The sequence below is a fragment of the Macaca fascicularis genome, chromosome X (genome assembly GCF_037993035.2).
Source record: "Macaca fascicularis isolate 582-1 chromosome X, T2T-MFA8v1.1".
NCBI lineage: Eukaryota > Metazoa > Chordata > Mammalia > Primates > Cercopithecidae > Macaca > Macaca fascicularis.
Genome location: NC_088395.1, coordinates 8512999 through 8527259, shown reverse-complemented (window position 1 = coordinate 8527259; position 14261 = coordinate 8512999). Strand labels below are relative to the sequence as shown.

The following is a 14261-nucleotide window of genomic DNA, read 5'->3' as shown; positions in this document are numbered from 1 at the left end:
AAATGGAGACAAAAATTCATTCCTCATAGGGCAGCTGTGAAGATTAAAGAAGATTAGAGGTGTCATCATTTTCTTCCTCTTGTCTTTCTCCGCCTCCCTTCTCCCCTTTTCTCTTCTTCCTCTCTTCTTCCTCCTCCACATCCTCCTCCATCTCTTCTTCTTCTTCCTCTCCTCCTTTTCATTCTCCTTTTCCTCCTCCTCTTCCTCTCCTCCTCCTCCTCCACATCCTCCTCCACCTCTTCTTCTTCCTCTCATCCTTCTCGTTCTCCTTTTCCTCCCCCTCTTCCTCCCCTGATACTCTAATAAAGCAGTTTGTTGATTTGCTCTTCATTTGAGAAAAATAATATAACCTTATTTTGAATCTGTTTTTAGATCCACATCAAAACAATACCTTTGGAATCAGTGTAATTGCTTGTATTATATACTATAGAGTTTTTATCTTAGATCAATGCATCTCATTATTCCTTTGCTTTTTTTTTCCAGAAAAGTTAACCCTCTTATCTAATACAGGAACATCTACTTTGCCAGGATGGCACCATATTTATCTTATCAGAGTCTCTGAAAAATTTTTACAGTATGCCCTTTAGAAATTATTCAAGTCATTCCATTTTTGTAGTCACTTTTGTTAAAACTTTGGACATAGCCAAATTGTTCTGCTTCTGGAAAGCATCCTGGAAAATATTTTTTTCTTCTGGGTGCTTACTAGTGACTCAAACCCGAAGTTCTGGTAGAATTTAAAAATCCTTATAGGCTGAATAACACTCCTTGTCTTGTGCTTGGTTCTTAAGCATAAATAACTCAGGGTTCAAACTGTGTGCAGAGGTGTTCTCAAATGGGGATAATGGGTTGTAATAATACAAGCAAGCCAATCTCTGTGGTGTCCATAGTTAGCAGGTTGACCAACTCCTCCTGGTTTTAAAACCTTCTCAGTCTGGTACAAACTGGAGTCGTTGGCCATCCTACCTATTGAAAACACACTAAACACATTTCTGACTTCAAGATTTATGATGCAACTAAAACAAGAGGCAAGAAAAGGCAAAGTAGGTGAGGTGGGGGTCCTTACTCTATTCCAAGCTTCATTATCTTCAGGGGAGGACATTATTTTTTAAACATCAAGGGAATGGTGTATTTTTACAATGTATCAAAATAGAGCATATGTGCACATCATTAAATTTCATGAGTAGGCTATTTGCATTTCCCAAATTCTCACTTTGTATCAGGTTGACAGGTATGCAAATGGGAAAAAGACATGAAAACATATTTCAAGTTGTTGATAAGTCTTCTTAGCGTTACACTGGGGTAGACTAATGGTAATTCATGTAGAGGAAATGAACTGTCTCCATGGCGAATGGCAGCCAGCTGAGCAGAACGCTTGCATTTCAGGTGCTGCCATGTTAAGGATCTTTTGTGATTTAAAAATTTTTTTAAAGTTTCCATTTCTCTATGAAGAGTTTCCTTAGGCTACTTATATTAATAATGAGCTGCACAGTGACATCTAGTGTAGGAAGCAGAGAAAAATTACAGAGACAACGCATAGGTTAGTCACCATCTCATGCAATTTCCAAAAGAACATAATGAATAATACTGAGAAACAAGTCTCTTTTGCTGAACGACCATTCCTTTCCTTAATTAGCACTAATGAACAACCTCATGGATACATGCTCAGTTAGGATATCTAACCATAGCAGGGGTTGGAGGTGGACAGTGGGGGCAGCGGGGACAATCTCCATTGATGCTATAAAGTTTAAATCTATCATATAGCTGAGGCATTTTCCATCCTGGAGTTCTCTTTCAAAGAACAAATGTCTGATGGGGAACAGAAAGGGAAGATTGTTGTGTGAACTCACATGTCTATGGTGTTTCTGACCACCACAGACAGTAGTGATTCACAGCTGAGTGTGTTGGATAGGAGTCGATTAATCTTTGGGGGATGCCACTATCTGTATAGGGCTGGCGGACGTGAGAAGCACAAAAGGAAATGCAGGAGTATCTTGCAAGGTATGACGCACAGGGAAATGGGGAGCAGAAAGAGAGGCATTGCCAACACAAATTTTACTCACTTCATAATTTTGATCTAGGGTCAGCATAACTCAGCCTTGTTTAGTATAAGTCATCCCCAGTGTGAGTATTATTTTGGTGAACATAACACACCAAAACCATTTAAGAAGTACCTAACTTACATGCAGCCTTGCAAATGCAACCTAATATCCTGTTTTCCAGAGTTTACAAAGTTAATGGGCAACAGTCCATTTTTTCACAGCTCTCCTGTCTGACCTCCGCACTCTGACCCGCCAGCCCTTATTCTGCTGCTCAGCACAGCAGTGTGTTCCCATCACAAGGCCTTTGCACTTACTGCTCCCGTCACGTGGGGTGCTGGCCCTGCTGGTTTCACATGCCTGCACTCAAGTCACCATTCTGGTCTTTGCTCAGACTATCCTGCAGAAAAGCCCGTGTGATCAGCACTGGAGGTACAGTACCCATGCCTTTCACAGGAGCATGCATTGTTTATTTTTTAACACTTTACTGAAATACTCTACTTTATGTGTCTGCTCATTAAAAATACTAATGATGTGATAGGCCCAAGTCATTGAAATACCTCCTTTCCTGCAAAGCAAAAAGATTGTTGAAAGTGTCTGTTGGTTCCTTTTAACTGAGTATGATAGAAGAGTCAAGGTAGAGAAGGGAAAAGATACTTAGACAATATAAGGGCCAGGCTTCATTTGGAAAATAAATCTGTTTTTCATCTCCAGTACTATAGTCTAGATGTTTGTCCCCCAAATCTTGTGTTGAGATTTGATCCCAATGTTGTTGTTGAGGCCTATTGGGAGTTGTTTGAGTCATGGCGTATAGAACCCTCATGAATAGATTAGTGCCCTCAGTGGTTGGGGGAGGATGACTTCTCATTCTATTAGTTCCCATGGGAACTGATTGTTACAAACAGCCTGGCACTTCTCTCCTCTCTCTGTCTCTGTCTTGCTTCCTCTGTTGCTGTGTGATCTCTGCACATGAGTAGAAGCATCCTGAAACCCTCACCAGATGCCCAGTGATCCAGCCAGCAGAATCGTAAGCCAAGTAAACCTCTTTTCTTTATAAATTACCCAGTTTCAGGTATTCTTTTATAGCAACACAAAACAAACTAAGACATCCAGCTTCTTCAACTAGTAACAGATTTTCAAAAAAAAAAAAAAAAAAAGGAAAAGAAATAGTGGCCTGGCAATAAAAATAAAATCAAGACTGTGTTTCTAGGAAACTTTGTTAAAATCACTGAAAGATTTAATGTGCTGCAGAATAAATTAGACTCTTTCAGCTAGACAAAAGAATTTCTAAGAATCTTAAGAACATTGCTATGAACAATTTTACTCTCACAAGCATTTGCAATTAGTGTCTTGGTGCAGAAATACCAAAGTTCCTTTTCTGGGGTATGATACCCCATGGAGGGGCAGGAGGTGAAGTGGAATAGCTGGGATGGGTACACTGTAGAGTATACACAAACTCAATTTGCTGGGTAACATCAAATCACTTTCCAAGTCATTTTTGCCCCTACCAACACGCTATGGGAGTTTCTATGACTTCACATCCTCACCCATAGATGATGCTGATAGGCTTCTTAACTTTTCATACTCTATTGGGTATAAAATGATGGCTCATTGTAAATTTAAACTGCATTTTGCATTTTGTTTTTCTGTTTACTAATGAAACTTGGCACTTTTTCTTTGGCTTATTGGCCATTTGTGTCTTCTATTTTGTGGACTACCTTGTCACCTACTCCACAATTAGGATTTGTTAATTGATCTCCATGCTGTGTACATGCAAATATTTGTCTGTATTTATTGTCCTCATCATACTTTGGGCACTGGTCATGCTACCCCTGTGAGAAAAGAAGGGAAAGGAAAGGAAAAATAAGAAAAGAAGAAAACATCCATATAAGTTTTTAATAAGTATGTCATGCATGACTCAGGAAATCTGTCACAAATTTTATTGGAATTACACTGAATCTGTAGACCAATTTCGTGAGAATTGACAGATCTATTATATTAAGTTTTCTAATGAAGAACATATTATTTTGTCCCTAAATTATGTTCTTCAGTGTTTTTCACCATCTGTCTGTAATTTTCTACATAAAGAATATATAGGGTTCCCTCCATAAATCTGTTAATGGAGTAGATTAGATTAACTAACATTCTAACTTTGAAGTACCCTTGATATTGATGTGTTACCTTTCATTATATATTGCTGATAAGTTTTTAAAATATTGTATTTAAAATTTTTGCACCTGTGTTCACGAGCGATTTTGGATAACACTTTTAAAGCAGTTGTATTGAGATATTACCCACATACAACATTAGTCGTCCATTTAAAGTGTACAAGGTGGCCAAGCACAGTGGCTTGTATCTGTAATCCCAGTGCTTTGGGAGCCCATGGCAGGAGATTCGCTTAAGGCCAGGAGTTCAATGTTACAGTAAGTTATCATTCCATCACCACACTCCAACCTGGGGGACAGAGAAAGACCCTGTCCCTAAAAAGTAATAATAATAAATAATAACTTGCAAAAATAAAATGTACAGTGCAATAGTTGTTAGTGCATTCACAGTTACTCAAGCCTTACTCTAATCAATTTTAGAGCATTTTCCTCACCCGCAAAATAAACCTTATACCCACTAGCAGTCACCATCTTCTCAATGCCTGGCAACCACTATTTTGCTGTCTCTGTGGATTTATCTGTTCTTGATATTTCACATAAATGGGCTCATAGATGCTAATTTTTTCAATATTTTTTTGCTTTAGGTACCAAGGTTATCTTAGCCTGATGTAGTTTGTTAGTGTGTTGTCCTTATTTTTCACTAAAAGGTATTTTATAAGATTGAAATATTTGTTCTTTAAATAGTCAGAGAAAGTCATCTATATAATTGTTGTGACTACTGTCTCTTTGTGGGAAGATTTTTAACCATTAATGGTTATGGGATAATTCTTATATTCAAGGTAAGAATATCTATCCATTTAATTGGCTTCATTAATAGACTTATGGAGGGAACCCTATATACATCTATCAATAAATGCAGAAAAAATTAATAATCTATGATCTTGAAAAGCATCCTCTGAAAAAACTAGGAATAGAGTAGGCTATCCTTAAGTTGATAAATAGCTTTAAAAGGGTTGTAGCGAAAGTCATAGTCAAAAAATCTTCCTTTCAAATCACAAGGGGAAAAAAAGAAGCCTGCTACCATGTCTACCAAACTATAGTATCTGGTATCTGTCATAGCCAGCAGAAAAATAAAGAGAAAAAAATAAAATCTAAAAGATGGAAAGAAACAAACGATTGTCACTTAATGATAGGGATATGTTCTAAGAAATGCATTGCTAGATGGTGATTTCATCATTGTGGGAACATCACAGAGTGACTTACACAAATCTAGACAGTATACCCTACTATGCACCTATGCTGGATAGCACAGCCTATTGCTCCTAGGCTGCAAACCTGGACAGCATGTGACTATACTGAATACTGTTGGCAATTGTAACACAGAGGTAAGTATTATGTATCTAAACACGTCTAAAACATAGAGAAGGTATAGTAAATAAAAAATTTTTAAATCTTGTGCAACCACTATTGTATATGTGGCCCATTGTTGACTGAAACGTCATTATGTGGTGCATGACTGTATTCGTAAATGATAAATTATCTATAGAGGAAAAACTAGAGAATCTAAGAAAATATTAAAATGAATAAGACAATTTAGCAGAGTGTCAAAAAAAGAACAATATGTATAAATTGCATTTCTATGCACCAGCAATAAAGGTTACTTAACCACAAATACATAGCACATAATAATTATCAAAAAATGATATGCAATAATTTTCTGCACATACTTTTGTAAGATAAGTGAAGAATTAAAAACACAGGACACTATTAATTAAAATATTGGCTTAAGGTTTTATAGGCTTCACCAATAATGTGTCTTCAAATCTGAAAGTGTACAAACGAGAATTTAAGGTTTAGGAATTTTGGGAGACTATTTCCTGCTTTCTCTCACTCTACTAAAGCCGGGTCAGACACACACACTTATCACCCTCATCTGCATGCTTTCCTCCCTGAGGTTCCTGTCCTTAGAGGCCCAGGTTTTATGCAGAAGTCTCAAAACTGATTTTCCTCCCAGCTTGGTCACAGCTTTGCCATCCTATTCTGGGTACTGAGAACACTGGCTTAAGGCCAGCAGGATGCAGCAGCGGTTCTCAGTGACCCTGGCTCCAGCCTGGCTTACGTTTCCCTGGTGATGCTCTCTTGTTGTTCCTGGCCTCCAGCAGTCCCCCTTAATTTATTCTCATGCAGCATTTATTCTAATGATATTAAAAATACATTTACCCAGAATACATAGATGATTTTTGCCAAAAGTGGTCTCTGGAAATGGAAGTCCCTTATTTTGGTTTAAGTTATACAAATTTGCTTTCTTTATTTGACAATTGAAAATGTCTTTTTTTTTTTTTTTTTTTTTTTTTAAGACAGGGTCTAGCTCTGTCACCCAGGCTGGAATGACAGACTGATAGGCAGACTCACACAGCCTTCTTGCCTTTCCCTGAGGAGTTGACTCCAATTGTCCTACACATTCCTTCCCTATGGTATAGAAGGCTTGGGTCTCAGTGGTAATGGCCTGGGATCCACCATCTCCTCTTGTGGCCACCTGAGACATGGCTTCTGTTCATAAGTCCCTATTAAATGTTTCTTTAAGAGAAAATGGATATGTCAGCCTCTTTCTTCCGCCTCTCGGCTCCCTCAGACTTGTAGGTAGGTTTCACGTTCTGCTCACTGCAGAACAAGGGGGACACAGGCATTCAGTCTGTAACAACCAATACAGATGTCTGGATAGTTACATGACACTAGCCATGTATATATCCTGGCAACATGATATCCATAAAAGCCTGCCTCACTCCAGTTTTAATGAGGAAGCCTTGTCTAGGTCAGTAGGTATAGTGGAGACTCTTAGGATGGCCCTAGTGATCTCTACTCCTGGTACTCACACCCTGTGGAATCCCTTCCCCAGGAGTGTGGGTGGAACCTGTGACTTGTGTCTAACCAATAGAATATGGCAAGGTTGGTGTTTGTCATTGCCATGGTTGCATTACGCTGGACTCTGACCTCCACCTTGGGAAGAGATTCTCCCACCTGCCGGCTTTGATAAAGTGAGTAGCCACGTTGGGGGACTTGGATGGCCAGCAACTAAGGGCGGCCCATAGGAGTTGAGGGTGGCTTCTGGCCAACAGCTGGCAAGAAAAGGAAGCCGTCAGTACTCTCAGAAGGAACTGAATTCTTACAACCACCATGTGATCTTGGAAGCAGATCCTTCCCCAGTTGAACATTAGTTGAGACCCTATCTCTGACTGACTCCTTAATTGCAGCCTCCTGAGAAAGCTTGAAAAGAGGACCCAGCTAACTGTGCCCAGGCTTATGACCTACAGAAACTGGGAAGTAATGAGCGTGTGTTGTTTTAAGGTGCTAAATTTGTGCTATGTAGATAAGTAATACAAGAAGCGAACGGGTTATGGAGAGTGTCCAAACAGAATCCTTTACTGCAAGTGAGGACATTTTGGGGATACAATATTTGGGTAATTGAATCTAAATTACAATACTTTTGAGCGACACCTAACACCGGCAGTTCTACATAAAGTAAAGCTCCTGACCATGGTAACAGTACAGAAACTCCCACTGCCGAAATCTTTATTAGCAGTCCACAGCATCATGGGTCTTGAAAGAGTCCCCCAAAGTTAATCTGTCTTATCTGCAGATTTGAGCCAGATTAATATCTAAACCATTACTCTTTATCACTCCCTTCATGGCTTCTCAGTAATGTCTGATAATGAGTTTCAATCTTTGCAAGGCTAGTGAGGGAAATTAATGGAGGCAATTAGAAAAGGTTGACGGGGAAGGTGAGTTAATCTGGTTAAGACTGAAGACTCGACATGAAACCAGAAAATCACTCAAGTTCCCTTCCCTTCTTCTCTTCTCTTCTCTCTCCTCTCATTTGACAAATGCTTACTGAGGTCCCTCAGTAAGTGGGAGGTATTAGGCACTAAGTTAGAACAAGACCTATGTCTTACATATCTTATTTAATAAATGACACACGGGTCTTATTCACTGACCCATGTCCTGAAAGATCTCATTTCCAAGACAGGGGTGGGGGCGGACACATAATCAAAGAATTGTTATAACCGGATAAGTGCTGATAAAATCATGGACAAAGCACTAGAGGTGGCCAGAATTAGGCTGAATATGTCTCCCTATTTTTCTTTCTTTCATACCAAGACTTATAGGGAAGAGAGTAGAGAGGAAATATCCACAAATACTCCAGTTAGAAAATTTTAATGCATAGTGTGGAATTGTGTCTCCCAAAAAGCAATGTTCACGTCCTAACTCCTGGTACGTGTGTCTTACTTAGAAAGCGCGTCTTTGCAGACACAGTCATGCTAAGATGAGGTAATTAAAATGTGCTGCAATCCAATGGCTGGTGTATGTAATTGATGAGGGTCATTTAGCCACAGAGACACAAAGGGAGAATGCCATGGACAGTGGAGGTAGAGTGTGAATCAAAGCAGTTTCAAACCAAGGGATGCCAAAGATTGATGGTCACTTCCAGGAGCTGGAAAAGGCAAGAAAGGAGTCTTCCTGTAGAGCCTTCAGAGGCAACATAGTCCCACTGACACCTTAATTTTGGACTCCTAGCCTCCAGAGCTACAAGACAATACATTTCTGTTGTTTGAAGCCACCCAATTTGTGGCCTTTTTTTATGGCAGTCCTAGGAAGCTCATCCACATGGTCAAGTCACATTGACTTGGCTCAGGGTGAGGGATTCAGGACATCCTCTATGAAAAAGCAAAACAGTTGGAACCCAGGGAATGCAGTTGTGAGCTGTTTTCATTAAAAGGCAACAGGATTGTAGAGTCTGTGGGGGCATTGCTTATGTTCAGCTGGGAGCATTTGCGAAGCACTGGCTGTATGCCATGGGACACAGTTGGAAGCATGTCCACCAGGCAGCCTCTATCTTGAACTTGATAATCTTTTAAGCCATGGACAACGTAGTTTCTCAGAGAGAGGCACAGGCTAAGTGCTATCAGCAAACTGAACAGACCCCCCAAAAGCAGAAAATGAATGATTACGATTTATCATGTATATTGTGTTTAACCACCCCCCCCCAAAAAAAAAAACCAAAAGGAAGCTCTTCCTGTATTTTTGACACCTCTGTGATTCTGGAAAGATTGCTTTACTCCACAACAATGAACACTTGGTTCTCCAGCGCTGGCTTGATTCTGCAACTTCCAGCTCCCTTGAGCACTCATCTCTGCCCTGTTGAGAATGGCAATGGCTTTGCTCACAGCGAGTGGCAGCTCCACAGCACAGTTCACACCAGAAACCTGGCAGCATCCGTGGTGAGCATCTTCCTTGTTACTCACATTCCTTCTCCAAGCCCTGCCAACTTTACCTTCTGAATATTCTTCAAGTACACCCAAGTCTTTCATCTGCGCTCTGATCTCTCGGGGGCAATGTGCAGTTTCTTCCTGCCTGGACAATGAGCAGAAAGCATGAAAACATTCGGCCCTCCAGCCCCTGTCCCCATACAGCTAGAAAGGTCATTTTCAACATGCCGGATGAGTCATGTTCTACCTCCACTTCCCCACCCCGTCCTTGATAGTCTTACTGTTGGTTTCTATTGCTCTTGGGATAGATTAGCTCCCTGTCATTAACTCTAAGCTCCAGCTCTGAGCACCTCTTCTGCCTGGGCTTACGTGGGGCAGGATCTGCGTTTTAGTGCACTCTTGTATCTCTAAGTCAAGAGCAGTTTTTGTTGAAAGAAATAAGAGAAAAAAATTTTGAACTGTTATTCAAAATAATAATTGAGTTCCCAGTTCATGGACTTTGTTTTCTAGCAGGATGGAATTCTTAATTCCTTTGTGGTTCTGTATTCTGTGTCTTATCTTTCTCATAGCAAGCTTTAGGATGAAATGATCTCTCCTCCTTTCTCTAGAGGTGCAATGAAATTAAGCAATAAACAATGCATCCTAAAATCTGAATCTTCAGGGTACAAGAAAAGAAAGACACTTGGAAATTCACACTACAGTAAAACCCATCAATATTCATGGCAGGGAAAGGTCAAATAGGAAAATCTTGAATTAACTTTAGATAAATATCAAGTGTGAAATTCATCAAAATAATTTGAAATCATGAAAACCTATACCATGATGTGACCATGGCTCCCAATTTCATGGACTGTCTTTGTCAATAAAAGTAAGACTGATTCTAATTATCTCTTATGTTTTGTCATGCTATTTCATTATCTGTAATGATTCCATTTATTGATCACCATTAATATTTATTGAACTTTTATAATGCTTAAAGCTGTATATTTGCTTAGGTGATAATACAATACTACATGTGTAAATTGATAAAATGTAATGTACAGTGTTGTAAGTGAGTAAAATAGCATTGAAGAGGAGCCTGCATAGAAAAACAATGTGCAGGGTTGTGCTGTTCAATACGATAGCCACTCTTATGGTTATTTAAATTTAAATATAAATTAATTATCATTAAGTTAAGTTTAAAAATTCAGTCCCTAAGATGCATCATCCACATTTCAAGTGCTCCACAGCCACATATGGCTAGTGGCTACTTTACTGAACAGTGCAGGTAGAGAATTTTCCATTATCATGGAAAGTTCTGTTAGACAATGTGTGGCTAGGAGGTTTTGTGAACTGTATCCTTAATAAAAAGAAACATTATGCTTCATTGTTTAAAAAAGAAAGGTAAACTGCATTAGCAGGTTGGTAGGCAGAGAACTCATGGTTTCTACTTTACAGATCAGTTAGAGCCTCCTTACTACGAAGGTTGAAGCTGAAGTGGAATAAAGACCTGATGGGCATTTGTGGAGAAGATTTCAGCCCCAATAGAGGCGGATGGTAGAATCTCCCAGGTAGACCTTTCTGGTTTCACAACTCCACTAATGACCATGATAAAAATCCCTTTCCAAGAAGAATGTACTTCCACTTATACACCCAGCACCTTCAATGAAATAAGTCCACGAATTCCTGAACTATGCATCTCAACTCTCTAAGAATTCTTCCAATTCCCAAATTCTATGAAATAAAAATGCTTTTGATCATACAAAATCTACATCTAAAAAAAATTCAGGACAACAACACATATATAACCAATGTGCACATGACTTGAAAACATTGTCTTCTCCTAGGGACGTTAAAACCAAAGATAGGTTGGGCGCAGTGGCTCACATCTGTAATCCCAGCACTTTGGGAGGCCGAGGCAGGTGGATCATCTGAGGTCTGGAGTTTAAGACCAGCCTGGCCAACATGGTGACACCCCGTCTCTACTAAAAATACAAAATATTAACTGGGTGTGGTGGCAGGCACCTGTAATCCCAGCTACTCGGGAGGCTGAGGCAGGAGAATCGCTTGAACCCAGGAGGCAGAGGTTACAGTGAGCCAAAATAGCGCCATTGCACTCCAGCCTGGGCAACCAGAGCCAAACTCCATCTCAAAAAACAAAACAAAACAAAACAAAAACAAAACAAAGATAGTATGGACAGTGTTGTGTCCTGGGAAAGCTTATTTTCATGATAAATTCAAAGTAAAATGATTAATTCCTGGGACATAGAATAGATATGAAATAACATTCATGTTTGTACAGGTGTTTTCTTGAATTGTAACCATTAACTATAATACCTGTTTAGGGTTATCCTAATGACTGACTTCATACTTTAAGTCCTTTATCTCTTTCTAACCACATTCTCAACAAGGTATTATGTTGAATAATAACTTATTTTTCTTTCATTGAAAACGTGGTCTGATTTCCTGTCTTTGACTTAAACTCCCATAATGTAAAAAATCCAAATCAGGTACTAAGAAAATGCACAAATGAAAAATGTTTTAATATTGTTATGGGAATTTGTTATACATCCAAATCATATTATATCATCAGAAATCATAATAATACCATTATGCTGTGCAATTATGTGCTTCAGTGGCAACTTATCATGTGTTTACTATAATTATACCATTCGACTAATTACAGCAATCATGCCATTTAGTGGCTGAATTCTTAGCTCTGAATTCCATTGATTGGGTGGACTTTATAATTCTGTGAGGTTTTGTGCCTTGAATTTGATGAATGTAGGGCTCGAATTTTGTGTTGCTAGCTTAAAAAAAATTCAGCAATAATTTCGAGGTTTGGGATGAATATGTTTATCATTTATCAAAATGTCCAAAGGAGGGCAAATTGCTGTTTTTCCATCGCAAGCCTGAGCCCTAAAGGAGAGTGGGCTGTTAGACTAAGTCCTTGTCTGCAGAGCAGAGGCTCATGTCTGCATCACGCAGGAGCCAAAGGGTTAAAGTGAACTGACTGGTTGCTGAACTGAAAAGAGAAGTTGGTTACTTAGTAAAATTAGTCAATCAGTTTGACTTTTTTTCATTCCATTGATCACTTGCTAAACTAAATGGATTAGATGGACAAATTTTATTTGTTAGCACTGTACAGCTAAGAGTCCAGAGAAGGACACTCAACAATCGTCAACACATCCTGCAAATAGAGGTTCAACTACAAAAATTAGTCCACATATCCAGTATTATCAAATGTCTATTTCATGCAATGCTTCTGAAAAAGGAACAAAGCCATTTCAGACACAAGTCCCATATTCACCCAGCATAACCTACCAAATAATCTTCTCATGTTTGTGAGGCTGGGAAAAGTTAGCCTTCCAAATGAAAATTACATAAAGTGCATCTTAAATTTCCTAATCAACTTGAGTGTTACTCTCCACGCTTACCTCTGAGAAGGAAGCTAAGAAATCATTTGGGTGGAGTTAGATCTTCTAATGGTAAAAGCTTCTTCTCTTGGTAACAGCTTCAGCAGGGTGGAGCGAAGTGAATCTTGCCAATGTTTTCGGGCCCGGATCTGCAATTTGAAAACTGTTAGCCTTTGGAAAACTCACTAAATGTTCAAGTCTCAATTTTCTTATCTCTAATGAGAGAATTAAAGGTAGCTACTCTGTAGGACTTTTGTGAGGTTTAAGGGAGAATACCAACACTTTTTAAAATCTATGTATCCAAATATATAGAACTTTTACCCTCTGGGTTTCAAGAGGAAAAACTTTAATAAGAAATTCACATTCTTCTCCTAAGAAAGACCTTAGATGTGATGCAACTGTTTGCAGGGACATGAATATCTACAACTTTCTAGAGATTTTCCCATTAGATTAATATATTGAAATAAGCAAAAGCTTTGACATTAACGGCTCTGCTGAGTTGTCTCTCTTTTTCAAAATCAGAATAACAGGATTAGATGATCACATAAAACTGCTTGGGGGTGAGTCCCTGATTCTGGTGGGTTCTTCCACTCAGGCTTGGTGAAGCGCTTCCGGGTCTGCACTGGCTGCAGCCCCTGGTGCGATGAGGACACTGAGGCCCAGAGAGGTTAAGTGACTCGGCCAAGATCAAACAGCTAGTAAGTAGTGGAGCCAGGACTCAAACCCAGTCTAGGAACCATGTCCACTTTGTTTCCTTCAGTCCCCTTTGTGGGACTGAGACACTGTGGTTTAATCTGGATCGACCTTGTGTGGAAGAGACAGAGCTGCAGCAGCAGGAATAGCAGCATTAGACCTGGCTCCAAAGCATCGCAGAGAAAGACAACAACCTGATTCCCATTGGCAAATCAGCCTCAGAGCACTATGTTGATGAGGAAGAGGAGGATGATGAAGACAATGAGGGTAGTGAAGAGGACTTAGAGGATGATGAGGACATGCAGGACATGAACAAGATGAATGACTACAATTAGTCACCTGATGACAGAGAGATCAATGAAGTGGACATGGAAGGCAAAGAACAGGATCAGGACCAGTGGATGATCTAGGTAGACAAGGCAGGGTGCCCTCAGGGAGATTCCAGTCCAGCCCAACCTACGCTGCATCCCAACCCCCAACCCCTGCCCACAGAACAAGCTGATGGCCCCAGTGCCTGAAAGTGCCCTTGGGCACCTCCTCAGCTGCTACCAGGATCTGGTCTCCTTGGCCTCTCCCAGGCCATCAGTCTGCACTTGAAATCCACAGAGCCTGAGCCCACTCCACCTTCCCGGACAGTACCTCACCTCTTGGTTGCCAGATCTGGTCTCTTTCTACGTTTCTTTAATAAAGACAAAGGAGTGATTTCCTCCCCACATCCACGCCCCCCCCAAAAAAAAACAACCTACTTGGAACTTGAAAGAAGATCTT

The 14261-nt window shown here is 39.8% G+C and overlaps 1 pseudogene; it reads left to right on the top strand.

The window, feature by feature from the left end:
- The first annotated feature begins 13538 nt into the window (after positions 1-13538).
- Positions 13539-13923, top strand: LOC102124171 (anaphase-promoting complex subunit 15 pseudogene; annotated as a pseudogene).
- Positions 13924-14261: the final 338 nt, after the last annotated feature.